The sequence below is a fragment of the Dendrobates tinctorius genome, unplaced genomic scaffold, assembly GCF_039654945.1.
Source record: "Dendrobates tinctorius isolate UK_male_01 unplaced genomic scaffold, ASM3965494v1 ptg000004l, whole genome shotgun sequence".
Lineage (NCBI taxonomy): Eukaryota > Metazoa > Chordata > Amphibia > Anura > Dendrobatidae > Dendrobates > Dendrobates tinctorius.
Window position 1 is genome coordinate 23,877,109 of NW_027361672.1, and position 15,779 is coordinate 23,892,887.

At 42.2% G+C, this 15,779-nt stretch overlaps 1 protein-coding gene across 6 annotated transcripts in view; it reads left to right on the forward strand.

Annotated features, from left to right (window-relative positions):
- The window catches only part of ZNF516 (zinc finger protein 516), a 154,385-nt gene that overhangs the window by 112,223 nt on the left and 26,383 nt on the right, over positions 1 to 15,779 (forward strand). The window lies entirely within an intron of this gene.

The following is a 15,779-nucleotide window of genomic DNA, read 5'->3' on the forward strand; positions in this document are numbered from 1 at the left end:
AAAAATTTTTTTATTTTTTGCATATGAGGAAAAACTGACTGACCAAACACCGATGCCAAACCTTTATATTTTTCTTATGTATGCAAAGAAAAAAAACCCACTGATGAATGAGACCTAAAGCCTATCAAAGAGAAAAATGATGGCTTGATGAAACCAAATACTTGAAATCTAAATAAAGAAATATATGGGTTACAATGTAACTTTAGTTTTAGAAACCTGATGTGTCAGCAGTTTTGGTGAGTGGGGGAGGGAGTGGTGAGACCCCCATTAAGGGGCAGAATTGCTCAGCCAAGCATTACACTCGTCTGAAAATAAGGATGGGCTTTGTATATAGGGCGGTGGGTCTCTGCACATATATCCCAGAAGTTTTCATTGCTTGGTGTCTATGAACATGGAGCAGACTATTTACCATAAGGCTATGTGCACACGCTGCGGTTCCGCTGCGGTTTTGGTCCTGCGGAACCGCAGCAGTTCCGCAGACATGGTACAGTACCATGTAACCCTATGGGTTTTCAAAACCGCAGTGCTCGCGCTGCGTTTTTCCGCGCGCTTTTGCTGCGGTTTATAAACCGCAGCATGTCAATTGTTTCTGTGGGTTCCGCTCCGGTTTCACACCTTTAACATAGTAGAGGTGTAAAACCGCAGCAAAACCGCAGGTCACTTTACCTGCGGTTCCGCGGGGAAAAACCCGCAGGTGATTCCGCAGTGTGTGCACATAGCCTAATACTTCCAGTAGGCTGCATCGCTGCACTGCGAACATGAGTAACCCATATACTTATCAGATGCGTTAGTTTTCTTCTCTCATGTCGATACATGATTGTCTGATTTTTCAGTGTACAGATTGTACTGGAAACACCCCATGCCCACGACATGTAGCTAACAGTTTCCCCATCATAAAATAAAACATCAAAAGACTAAAATCATTCAACCTTTTCATTTGCAGTATCCCAAGGGTCAGTAAATGTCCTCAGATCAGGTGGAATTACCATAGTTCCCTTTTACCTGTACAGTTACCTGAAGATTTTAAAAGTAGTCTGTCACTTCCAAAGCTAAAACTGGACCATTTATAATATAGGAGATTTAACCCTGTAAGGCCAAACTTGTGGTACAGATTTTACTTATTACATATGTCAATGAGGGGCTTCGGAGCACTCTTGGCATGGCCAAGGGCTAGTTACACTTTTTTACCCACTTAATTACCTTCCATCCATCACCCTTCACATTGTGATGATTGACAGAATTCCAAGGAGCGCTGTATGTATTGAATTCCCAGCCCTGCACATACCGACGCTTCAGAAGCTGAGCACTCGCACCTTTTCGGCATGTGCCTGTGCCCTGTATTCCCACACCCTCTGTGTCCTTTCTGCAGCGGTCAATTGTTGCACATAGGGTTTCACAGAAGCGGGTGTTTGATGCTAAATGAAAAGATGAGACTGCTTACTGACATTACAGGACCTGAATGCGTACATCATCGCTGTATGTTCACTTTCATGTCCCCCTCTTGCCAAATTGGCCACCTTCTGCTGTGTGATCCTGTGTGCAGCGAGCAACCATCAGTATGTGGAAAGCTGGGGATCTAACACAGACCTTGGAGAGCTGTCAATCAACGCAAGGGGTGAATGATGGTAATTGCGGGAGAAGAGCGGTGCGCTGAGCATTTGACCTGACCTATGAAATAGAACTGTTTTTACATAACCCAAAATAAATAATCTGTGCCACAAGTAAATATATATATTTACTTATATATATTCGGGGACAGCGGCCAGAGGTCCCAACTGGCAAATTATATTATATTATATATATATATATATATATATATATATATATATATATATATATATATATATATAATATAATTTGCCAGTTGGGACCTCTGGCCGCTGTCCCCGAATCCCATAAGGCACCGTGGCAGTGTCACTTGCGCCTGCGCAAGTGACATACACGTCTCCGCTATTCCCACGCAGGCGCTCTAACAGCCGCGTCGTTACTACTTATCCGCAGGAATCGCTGTGACGTGTATGTCACTTTTGCATGCGCAGTAACAGCCACAACTGCGCGCTTTACCCGCTCTACCCGCACATGCGCGGTAACGACGCAGCTGTTACTGCACACTTCCAATGCGATAGCATCTGGCCTATTTCTAGTAAATATTATAAGTTTCAGTTTTAGGATAACACTCCCTTTAATGTACACACATTTTCACATCCTTGTTAACAGGCCTCAAAGACCCTTCTGCTATAATGATATTAATGACCTATCCTGTGATTAGGCCATCAATATCAGATCAGTGGGGGTCCAACAACCAGCACCCCCACCAATCAGTTGTTACCAGTTCCTTTAGTAGTGTTTGGAGGGGAATGCTGCACCGTGTTGTCAGACCCCCTATGATCTGATATTGAGGAGTTATCCTAAAGTTGAGTAATTATTATTTGCAGTGGATAAATCCTTTAATTAACCCCTTCTCACCGCTGCCAGTTTTTGTTTTTGCTAATTAACCTAGTTGTATGAGAGCTTGTTTCTTCTGGGACAAAGTGTAGTTTTGAATTACAGGATTAATTTTACTTTACGATGTACTGAATGAGAAAAAAAAAATACACATGCGGTGAAGAAATTTAGACATTTCTTCATTTCTTCTAGTTTTTTTTTTTAATTTTGCTTTTACTTTAATTATTGTGCAGTAAATATGCTTTGGAGCATTATAACAATGACTACACTTGAATAGTAATACAAAAATCTGATATCTTTTTTGTTTTCAAAGACTTGCTATTTTCAGATCTATATTTTATATATATATTTTTTCTTTTCTATAATTAATTTTATATTTTGATATATTGAACTTTTATGGACTGTGTGATGGCAAATGGGTTTCTTTTTTAATTTCTTTAATTTTTAACTGGGGAAAAGGAGGATGATTCAAATAAAAAAAAAAAATTTGAAATTGTTTCGTATTATATATATATATATATATATATATATATATATATATATATATATATATATATATATATATATATATATATATATATATATATTTTTTTAGCCACTTCACGCGACTTGAACCTGCGATCAATTGTTTTTATTGCAGTTCACAAGGTGATCTAAAGACCTCCACACACATTAATGTTGGCCAAACTTGTCGATATCAGCTGGTTAGGCTGATGGATGTGTAAGGGTGTGTTGGCCGACTGATGATCGGGAGAGATATTGATCAGGCATGTCCAATTTGTTTACTGTCGATTTGCATTGTTCTCCCAGAGATAGCTGCCAGCCATCATGTCAGCCAGTGGCTTTCTCTTAAGTCCCCGTCTCACTAAGCGATCTCGGTAGCGAGATCGTTGCTGAGTCACAACTTTTGTGACGTAACAGCGATCTCACCAGCGAGCGGACCCCCTGCTGGTATCGCTGATCGCTGGAAGAAACCTCTGGACATTTCTTTGGTCGCTGGTCTCCCGCTGGCCAGCACGCATCGCTGTGTGTGACAGGCGGGAGACCAGCGATCAGGTGTAAAAAATAATAAAAAAAAAATAAAAAATATAGTTATTCTCACCTTCCGACGTCCCGTTCATCCATCCTGCCTTTTTTTTTTTTTTTTTTCGTAGAGTTGGAAGGGACCTCCTGGGCCATCTGGTCCAACCCCCTGCTCAAAGCAGGATTCGCTAAATCATCCCAGTCAGATGTCTGTCCAGCCTCTGTTTGAAGACTTCCATTGAAGGAGAACTCGCCACTTCTCGTGGCAGCCTGTTCCACTCATTGATCACCCTAACTGTCAAAAAGTTTTTTCTAATATCTAATCTGTGTCTCCTCCCATTCAGTTTCATCCCATTGCTTCTAGTCTTTCCTTGTGCAAATGAGAATAAAGTTGATCCTTCTACAATGTGACAGCCCTTTAGATATTTGTAGACAGCTATTAAGTCTCCTCTCAGTCTTCACTTTTGCAAACTAAACATTCCCAAATCCTGCAACCTTTCCTCATAAGACAGGGTTTGCAGACCGGTCACCATTCTGGTCGCTCTTTTCTGAACTTGCTCCAGTTTGTTGATGTCTTTTTTAAAATGTGGTGCCCAAAACTGGACACAATATTCCAGATGAGGTCTGACCAAAGAGGAGTAGAGGGAAATAATGACTTCACGTGATCTAGACTGTATGCTTCTGTTAATACATCCTAGAATTGCATTTGCCTTTTTTGCTGCTGCATCACACTGTTGACTCATGTTCAGTCTGTGATCTATTAGTATACCCAAGTCTTTTTCACATGTGCTGTCACTTAGCCCTATTCCTCCCATTCTATATATGCTTTTTTCATTTTTATTGCCCAGATGTAGTACTTTGCATTTCTCCCTGTTAAAAACCATTCTGTTAGTTGCTGCCCACTTCTCCAGTTTATTTAAATCTTTTTGAATCCTCTCTCTCTCTTCTCTAGTATTAGCTATCCCTCCTAGCTTTGTGTCATCAGAAAATTTAATCAGTTTACCCTCAATTCCTTCATCTAAATTGTTGATAAAGATGTTGAACAATACAGGGCCCAGGACAGAGCCCTGTGGTACCCCACTTGAGACATTCTTCCAACTGGATGTGCAGCCATTTACGACCACTCTTTGGGTCCGATCACTAAGCCAGTTATGAATCCACCTAACAGTTGCCTTGTCCATTCCATACTTAGTCATTTTTTCAATAAGGATTGTATGAGAGACTTTGTCAAATGCTTTGCTGAAGTCAAGATATACTATATCTACAGCATTTCCTTGACCCACCCAATCAGTAATACCGTCATAGAAGGAAATTAAATTAGTCTGACATGACTTATTAGTTCAAACCCATGCTGACTCTGCTTATTCACTTCATTCTTATCCAGGTATTGACATACATGTTGTTTAATAATTTGTTCAAAGATCTTTCCTGGTATAGAAGTCAGACTCACCGGCCTATAGTTGCCTGGGTCCACCTTCTTCCCCTTTTTGAAGATAGGAACAACATTTGCTCTTCTCCAGTCTTCTGGCACTTCTCCTGTTCTCCAAGAATTTTCAAAGATTTTCCGGTCCCATCCCAGTGATCCTTTGCACGAATGACCGCGAGACTTTGTTATCCCTCGAGACCGTGACATCTCGCGGTCATTCGTGCAAAGGATCACTGGGACCGGAGCGTGGAGAGAGGCAGGATGGCTGAACGCGACATCGGAAGGTGAGAATAACTAGATTTTTTATTTTGATTCTATTTTTTACAGCGATGGCCAGCGATGCCGGGCACTCGGCATCGCTGTGCTGATCGCTGATGAAGCTGTCTGTGTGACAGCTCACCAGCGATCACATAGCGACTTACTAGCGATCCTGACACCTTGATATCGGTGTCAGGATCGCTGGTAAGTCGCTTAGTGTGACGGAGCCTTTAGAGAACCCAGGAGCCGAATGAGTGACAGTCAGCTGAGATGGCTGTTGGCTGAACCATCGGTCCAAGCATCGTTTGACCAACAGCTATCTAATTTGAATGGTCAGCTTAAGATGAGTGACGCAGGTCTTCAGCAGACCCTGGATTCCATAACAACCCATTAGTAACCCACAATCGCATTTTGTGGAGAGATTGGAGGCAATGGGCGCATCGGCAACCCAATCATGTTGTTGGTGATTGCGGGCCTGACGTAGGAAATGCTATTACGTCTTGTGTTGCGAAAGTGTTAAAGCGAACCTGTCATGTCGTTTGCAGCTGTAAACAGTCCCCAGTGTGTTGTTAGTGATGCAATGTCCATCACTAGCATGTTTTTAATCAAAAATGGTGGTCTAATATGTAGAAAAAGCACTTTATATAGTTACTGTATGTCATACCTGCTCATTTAGTGATAGGGTTGTGCTTCATTGGGTTCAGTCTCGGTTGTCGCCGCCCACACAATTTCAATGATGTTCCCGGGGTTGCGTCAACAGCACTCAAATCTGATTTAAAAATCCCGCATTTGTGTAGTGTTTAGTACCCAGCTTCACTGCCTGTGCCGCCGGGGCTGCTCATCACGGCCCATGTGCGACTCCTTGATACACTGCTCAAATTGATCTTGAGTGACACTTAGCCCAATGAAGCACAACCCTATAACTAAATGAGCAGGTACAATATAACTATATAACGTGCTTTTTCCACATGATTAAACCACCATTTTTAATGAAAAAAACATGTTGGTGATGCACATTGCATCACTAACAACGCACTGTGGACATTTTACATGCAGCGAAGGACATGACAGGTTTCCTTTTAAAGGCATTCACATGATGTGGGTCCCCACAACATCATCTACACATCAACATTTACTCTTGGGGAGGAAAAAAAGCCCCATTTGTTTATCTTTGAATCATTAAATGCACATCTGTGGGTTAGTTTTTCCAATCCCTCATGTATCATTTTGAAGCAATAACTCTTGGATATTCCAGCATATCCCAGTGATTTTAAGATTGTTTTTCCACTAGACATTATCCACTGCTCCAAAAAATAATGGAAACACTAAAGTACCACACACATCTTAGATATAACTGAATGAAATATTCCACTTGCAAATCTTCATTCATTACATAATGACGTCTCCAGACTCTATCGCATGTGTTCAGGGTGAAACTGCTATAATCCATGAAGACCACAGGGGCACCATTGTTGAATCTATTCTTGGTGTTCTCTGGCAAATGCAATCTCCTTGTATGGTGTTGGGCTGTAAGCACAACAGCCACTTGTGGACTCATGGAGTCTGTTTCTGATAATTTGAGCGGACACATGGATATTCGTGGCTTCTGGACACCATTTTACAGGGCTCTGGCACTGCCCCTCCTGTTCCTCTTTGCATAAAGGAAGATGTAGCAGTCCTGCTGCTGGATTGTTGCCATTCTACGGCTCCAACCACGTCTCCTGGTGTACTGGCCTGTCTCGTGGTATCTGCTCCATGCTCTGGACACTGCTGACAGACCCGGCTAGCGTTCTTGCCATAGCTCGCATTGATGTGCCATCCTGGAAGAGCTGCACTACCTGAGCAACTTCTGAGGGTTGTACAGTATTCACTGCCTCATGCTACTGTATCTCTAGGGGTGAGAGCAATGACAAAATGAAAAATTGACCAAACAAACAGCCAAAAAGGATGAGAACAGAGGAATGGTCTGTGGTCACCCCGTGCAGAACAACTCCTTTTTTTAAGGGGTTGTCTTTCTAATTGCTTATTTCTACTTGTTGTCTGTTCCATTTGCATAACAGAAGAAGAAACTGATTCACAATCTGTGTAGCTTCCTAACTGGACCGGTTAATTTCCCAGAAGTATGATTGACTTGGAGTTACATTGTGTTGTTTAAGTGTTCCCTTTATTTTTCTGAGTAGTGTACTTTGTTAGTGGTAAATTTAGGTTGATATGTTGTGTGATTATTTATAAAAATATCCGACATTTCATGGAAATCTAAAAAAAAATCAGTAATATTTCATTTTGAATGTTTATACCTATAATCTGGATTGTCAGACCACCTTAAAAAGTTAAAAACATTTCCCTTATGTCTGCCGTGATTTAGCACTATTTGTAAAATGTCCTTTCATATTGTTAGGATTTTACAAGGTTTAAACATTAAGCATCAATTTTTCATTTTTTCAAGGAAATTTACAAAATCTATATTTTGGGGGGATGCCTTGAGTTTTCAAGTGATTACGGGGGACCTATATATTGGAGCCCCCCAAAAGTAATACCATTTTAAAAGCCGGACCCCTTGATAAAAACTGGTGTCAGGTAGATTAACCCTTCAGGTACTTTCCAGGAATTAAGGGAATTAAAGCTTTTTTTTTTATTTTTACAACTAAACTGTTACCATCTGAACAGGATTCTCTGTGTGGTAAACTCGAAGGCCATTATTTGGCCTTAGATAACCATGGCAACCACCAGGACCACACAATCAAGATCTCAGGGTGCCAGTGGAGTACCATTTAGATGCCAATATATTAGTATTCTATTTTTTTTCACTTTGTGGAAACTTATCTGCAGTGCGTGTTTCAAATCTGCAACATGAACATGTCATTTCCTCTTGCAAGTACTGAGTTTTATGTTTAGATTTTTCCCATAAACTTGCATTAGATGTAGAAAATCTGTAGGAAAAAACTGCACATGCGTTTTCATGGCATAAACTAATTAAAAACGCACTTAGTCTGCACATGAAGTTTTGCCAAAGCCAAATACCAGGAACTATGAAAAACAGTGCAACTTTATTTAAAATCTGTCTAATAGAGAAAGGCAGCACTCGCCATATCAGTCATGATTCTTTCTTCAAGGCAGCTTAAAATATAGCGGTGGGGAGAAGCGGTGGAGACTGTCCATTTCGCGCTACAAGCACTTCCTCGGGTCAAAGGAGCGTGAACTGTCCGTAGTCCTCTCGATGTCTCCACCTCTTCTCCCCGCCGCTATGTTTTTAAGCTGCCTTGAATATAGAATCGCGATTGGTGCGATGAGTGCTGCCTTCTTCCCCTCTATATTGGACAATGCCGTTGTACTTTATATCCGACAAGCACCCAAATTACTGTCGTTCTACCGTGCTTCTGTGGAGCTGTCAAGGGAGGTATACTGTGAGCAGCGTTTTGGTCCTGGTACCAGGTTTTACTCCTTTATTTAAAATATGACATACCAAAATAAAGACAAGCTTGATAAAAACGTATGTAAAAAAAAAACACAATTAACCTAATTAAGCTATTAAGTGCAGAAATGCTGTAGCAAATCTGCAACATCAAAAACTCACCAAATACTCAGCCCGTTTATAGGGAAAATGTGTTTGCTGGGGGTCCTTCCTCTGGGCCCATCATGGGAACATAGCCTATGTAGCCATTCAATCCCAAGTATGTAGATAAGGATCTGTAGCATATTGTAATACCAGGCACCAGACTCTTAAATGAGGCTCCACGGACTTTATTTGCATATTCGTATTTCCCAGGGAGCAATGCACCTAGGATTTCACTGTGATTGAGCGCCTTTGCCGGCTGCCGCAGTGTTTTCTTTGACTGGTCTCCCTGAGGTCAGTGATTGTTTCGTGATGTAGGCACAGTCACTCAGCATTGCCTTGTAAATGGTGGTGGTGGAGTACTGTTACCCCATTTTAAAAGGCTGATCAGTGAGACTGCCAGGAGTTAGTGACCTAATATTGAAGGGTTGTCGGCTAGATGACCCATTCACACAAGTACCCATAGAACTAGATGACCCATTTACACAAGCATTTAGTTATAAAAAGCAGATTATAAGCAGTAAGGATTTTCAATTATTTTGCTTTCAAAGCTGTTATTTCTAAAGCTAGCCAGCAAGTGGCAGCACGGCTCCACAGATGTCCGATCGCCACTGTGGTGTAGATGGCAGCGTAAATCTTTTTTCCAGTAATTGTACTAATGATGATAGAAAGCAAGCTTACATCTCCTCTCTAATTCTCCACCATGTAATACTTGCATAAACATTTCTGGCATTTTACAAAATAAAGTTGTAATATTTCTAATTTAGGTGTTCTGTTTGGTAGGAAAAGTTTGTATGAAAATAAATGGACAGCTGCTCTCTGATTATGGGTGTCTATGATGCCTTTTTCCTGCCTGCTCCCCTAATAAATACTACTAAGGCTTGATGCACACAGGCATTCTGAGTTCAATTTTTTCTATCCCAGTATAGAAACTGCTAAACTGAATGAACTGGTCCGTTATCAGTGGTCCCAGACAAAACTGACTGACTATATGGAGCTGTTTGGCTTCTTTAGGGTGTCACACACAAGTTATTTAACACAAAAACTATGGCTGCATGCTGTGCTTTTTTTGTGTGGAAAATGACGGGACTTGCAACAGAGCCTCCAACAGAATCCTGAACCTTGCCATATTCTCACTGATTTTCAGCATACTCGTCTGATGCTTTGTGGTAACATTTATAGGGCACCTCTCCCAACGACTTCCCTGTTTTAGTGTATGTGTACATGCTGCGGATTCACCTGCAGATTTTTCTGCACAGATTTGCAGATAAAACCGCAGGTAAAGTGACCTGTGGATTTGCCAGCGATTTTTCACTTGCGGATTGACACCTGGTCAATGGAACAGGTGTCAAACCGCTGCGGAATTCACAGAAAGAATTGACATGCTGTGGATTTAAAACCGCAGCAAAACGCGCGGATTAATCCGTAGCATGTGCACTGCGGATTTGAAATACTATTGGCTAACATTGTACTGTACAGTCATGGCCAAAAGTTTTGAGAATGACACAAATATTATATTTTCACATGATCTGCTGGCCTCTGGTTTTTATGTGTGTTTGTCAGATGTTTTTTATCACATACAGAAATATAATTGCAATCATATTATGAGTAACAAAAGGTTATATTGACAGAATGAGTTAATGCAGCAAGTCAATATTTGCAGTGTTGACCCTTCTTCTTCAGGACCTCAGCAATTCTCCTTGGCATGCTCTCAATCAACTTCTGGATCAAATCCTGACTGATAGCAGTCCATTCTTGCAAAATCAATGCTTTTATTTTGTCTGAATTTGAAGGTTTTTGTTCGTCCACCCGTCTCTTGATGATTGACCACAAGTTCTCAATGGGATTAAGATCTGGGGAGTTTCCAGGCCATGGTCCCAAAATCTCTGTTTTGTTCCCTGTGCCATTTAGTTATCACCTTTGCTTTATGGCAAGGTGCTCCATCATGTTGAAAAAGGCATTGTTGATTGCCAAACTGCTCTTGGACGATTGGGAGAAGTTGCTCTTGGAGGACATTCTGGTACCATTCTTTATTCATGGCTGTGTTTTTAGGCAAGACTGAGAGAGAGCCCATTCCCTTGGCTGAGAAGCAACCCCACACATGAATGGTTTCAGGATGCTTGACAGTTGGCATGAGACAAGACTGGTGGTAGCGCTCACCTGGTCTTCTCCGAATAAGCCGTTTTCCAGATGTCCCAAACAATCGAAAAGGGGATTCATCAGAGAAAATGACTTTACCCCAGTCCTCAGCAGTCCACTCCCTGTACCTCTTGCAGAATATCAGTCTGTCCATGATGTTTTTCCTGGAGAGAAGTGGCTTCTTTGCTGCCCTCCTTGAGACCAGGCCTTGCTCCAAGAGTCTGTGCCTCACAGTGCGTGCAGATGCACTCACACCTGCCTGCTGCCATTCCTGAGCAAGCTCTGCACTGCTGGTAGCCTGATCCCGCAGCTGAAACACTTTTAAGAGACGGTCCTGGCGCTTGCTGGTCTTTATTGGGCGCCCTGGAGCCTTTTTGGCAACAAGGGAACCTCTCTCCTTGAAGTTCTTGATGATACGATAGATTGTTGACTGAGGTGCAATCTTTCTAGCTGCGATACTCTTCCCTGTTAGGCCATTTTTGTGCAGTGCAATGATGACTGCACGTGTTTCTTTAGAGATAACCATGGTTAACAGAAGAGAAACAATGATGCCAAGCACCAGCCTCCTTTTAAAGTGTCCTGTGGTGTCATTCTTACTTAATCATGACAGATTGATCTCCAGCCCTGTCCTCATCAACACCCACACCTGTGTTAATGGAGCAATCACTGAAACGATGTTAGCTGGTCCTTTTAAGGCAGGGCTGCAATGATGTTGAAATGTGTTTTGTGGGATAAAGTTCATTTTCTAGGCAAATATCGACTTTGCAAGTAATTGCTGTTAAGCTGATCACTCTTTATAACATTCTGGAGTATATGCAAATTGCCATTAGAAAAAATGAAGCAGTAGACTTTGTGAAAATTAATATTTGTATCATTCTCAAAACTTTTGGCCATGACTGTACACTGTCTGCAGAACTGCTGTGGATCCGCAGGGCCAAATCCGCTGCAGATCCACAGCAGAATCCGCAGTGTGTTCATATACCCTTAAAACCACCACCCATTCTTTATTTACCTCTGACATTGCATTCCCAGCGTGCCCATATTGGCAAAGCTTGAATCCATTTAGGCAGAAAACCAGTTTGAGGTTAAGTTCTCATGATGAGTTTTTGGGGAGTTATTAAAGTTGTGTACTTGGTGCCCAAAAGAATGAAGCAATCCTACATTTCCAGCACAATGGATTGGATTTGTGGTAAATATTTTGTGTGTATTTTCCCCATAGGGTATTTTTTTTTTGTTTCTCGAAAGCCCTAATTCGTGTCTAAACCAGAGTGCCACAAAAAAGTGCACTAAGCTACTGGTCTCTTGAAACCCTCTCCAAAAGAAGTATCCCCCTAAACCATTCCATGTCCCTCTGAGCCAGAAGGCCACAGCAAGGGTCAGGAACAAATAGCCTCCTCTAGCCGAAGCCAAAGGAAACCCATCTTACTCCCAGCATCTGCCAGAATTCTCACCCAAGCAAGACTCTGCTTAAGACTCTACTTCCCTCCCGGAAAAGAGGGGCCTCGATGCTCCCCTCCTGAAAGAGGGGAGCCAGGTGGTCAGGGGGGATTGGAACCTGATTGCCACACTGTCCCCTCTCTAGACCTGTCAAGAGAAGAACCTGCGAGAGAACTGCATCCTCATACTGACAAAGTGGTCACACGTGTATAGGGTGACACAGTGTCAAATCTAATATATAAAGCTCAAGTGTGTGTATGTATGTGTGTGTATGTCCGGGATTGGCATCCGCACCGTCGCAGCTACAGCCACAAAATTTGGCATTTTTTGGTTCCAATTCACCAAAATTTTTTGCCCCTATCTACATAATGGGGAAAAAGTGTGTATCAAGCCCCGCCCCTCATTATGATGTCATAATGGTTGCCATGGCGACACTGATGTCATCATAGGCTGCAAGCCCCGCCGCTCACTATGATGTCATAATGGTTGACCATGAGATGGAGGATGTGTGATGGGTATATGGGCACTGGACTATGGGATGGTGGACATGTATGATGGGTATATGGGCACGGGACTATGGGATGGCGGATATGTATGATGGGTATATGGGCATGGGACTATGAGATGAAGGATGGGTATATGGGCACTCGACTATGGGATGGCAAATATGTATGATGGGTATATGGGCACTGGACTATGGGATGGCGAATATGTATGATGGGTATATGGGCACTGGACTATGGGACTATGGGATGGAGGATGTGTGATGGGTATATGGGCACGGGCCTATGGGATTGTGGATATGTATGATGGGTATATGGGCACGGGACTATGGGATGGAGGATGTGTGATGGGTATATGGGCATGGGACTATGGGATGGAGGATGTGTGATGGGTATATGGGCACTCGACTATGGGATGGAGGATATGTATGATGGATATATGGGCACGGGCCTATGGGATCGTGGATATGTATGATGGGTATATGGGCACAGGACTATGGGATGGAGGATAATTATAACTTGCTATAACTAACCACAGTTAGTTACTAGGCAGCGCTGGGCTCTTCAGCTAATACATATGAAATAGTCAAGGATTTACAGTGTAATATTGCCCAGACCTTCGACATGCGATTTAAAAATTCCTCATCCTAAGGCCAAAAGTCGTGTAAAAGGGTGTGTACATGAAGACAGTTGGGTTCCCAATCCCAGCAAACTGTGGCATCATAGGGTCACCACTTCTGGGGCAAATCAGACTTCGGGCTTTCGATCTTCCCTGATCCAAAGGTGTTGATCTTGGGGGGCGATGCTTTCGACCAGATGACTGAGCCACCTGTTGTACTAACAAGCACACCAAACCCAGCGTGCATTGTATCAATCTACTATGGCAGCCTGTTCTCTTAGCTGCCTTTTCGAAAGATACTACACTTGATCTTGGCTAAAAAAAAAAATCTACAGGGAAACGCAAATGGAAATTAAAAATGCACATAATCCACACAGCAGCTTTATTTAAAACATGACATGCCAAAAAACCCTAAAAAATACAATGAAAAAACGCAGGTAATAGGTGCAGAAATACTGCAGAACATCTGCGTCATGAAAAACCCTCCTAATACTCATCATAGGAACGTAGCCTTAATGTTTCTCTGCATATGCAAATCATGGATGCCAGTGGTGAATGTGCTGAGGACGGCCTGGCGGCACTGACCTGGGTACTAGGTGGCTCTCTTCAGGTCATTCTGACTCTCCACTAAACATGGAAATGAGGTTTATTAACTCTTTAAAGTTCAGTGTGTGAAAGCAGTAATTAGAAATCGGCAGCAGAGACCTTGAGTCAGCCTAAAGAGTTATTCTGCGTATAAATAAAGCTTAAACGACTGCGATAAGTAGCTTAGCTCCATACTCCCTCTTCATATGGCATGTGGGGTCATCTCTATTGCTGTTGTATTGATGCCATCTAGCACATTTCAGACGCGGTGCCTAAGGAAAAGTAATTCTAGCTATAAAATTGATATAGAGAAGCCTGACATCACAGTGTGGTGCTGGTCTTGTGCACAGTCATTCTGTAGAGCTGCCTTTTGCAGATAAAGCTGATTTTGTGAAAAGGCCATATCTCCCACAAGTAATTCCTTCTCAATTTCCTGAAGGCCTTGGAAGTTTTTACAGATGACTGTTAGCAAAGCTTTGACCTGTTATTCCTGTCACGTGAAACAGTAAGGTATTACCATCATGCTATTACCGTCATCTTTTGTAAGGTGCCTTCATGTTACCAAGAAGTGTCCCATGGACAAATCTTACAATTTTAGGTTCCATTTGATGGGACAAAGCCATCTTTCCATTTATTTCCTTCTTTCCCTAGCTTTGTGGTTTATCTGAATAATTAGATTGCTCCTTTTTGATGTACGGTATTTAAATGGTTAATAAGTTTGCAAGCGAGGAAATAGTGGTCTGTGAGAATTGGCATCCATCTGCAGAAGCCTATGTTTTGGATTGTACTGGTCACCCTCTGCGTCTTTGGCCTGTTTCACACATCAGTTTTTTGCTTCAGTTAAAATCCGCTAAAATGGCGGACAACGGATCCGTTGTTGGACTGATGACAACGTTTGTCATCGGACCGTTATTTTAGGAGAGAGAGAGAATTTTTTCGCCGCCAGAACATAGTTTTGGGTTAAATTTCCGAGAAAGGCAAATCCTCCGGGCATGCGCAATGTCAAATGCGGATCCGGCCGCCGAAAAAAACGTTACATGGTCCGTTCAGGCATGTCGGCGGACGCCAAAATTTTGGCGGATCCGCAAAAAAACGGATTGAACAGATGGCCATCCGTCAAGATCCACCGGTAATGCAACTGAATGGGAAAAAAAACGGATCTGCCAAGCAAAATGTCGGATCCGTTTTTTTTGCACAACGGTGGATTTTGACGGATTTAAAAAAACTGATGTGTGAAGCAGGCCTTTGATTATAAGCAAACTTTTGTATAAATCAGTAGTGCAAGCAAATATAAGGAACCTTTTGTACCTACTTATTAGAGCAATATCTTTTTTTTTTTTTTTTTTTTTTCCCCACATATGAGCCACTGCTTGTCCTCCCCCTGCCTAAGAAATTCATGGTTTGCTCTTAAAAATTGCTAAAATTAATCTTGGGCAGCAGTAGTCAGATTAGCAAGAGATTAGATTGTAGCTGCCTTAAAATCTATGGAGAGGGTAAGGGGAGGAGCAGAGAGACAAAGACAGACTACTCTACTGCTTTCCAGTAAGTATTTATTTCATCACAATTGGGGCTAGCTCACATGGCCGTATTTTTTGTCAGATAAGCGGCTCCCTGGCGTCTTCTCCCTGCCCGCTGTCCTGGATTGACAGGTGTCTGCCTATTCGCACACACATTAAAGCTTACCTGGCTGAGATCGTACAGCCAGTGTCTGACACGTGTTGCCTGTGGATTGGGCAGCATTTATCAGCAGTCAGGTTCTCTTTAAGGGATTCCTGCTTTCCAGTCACATGT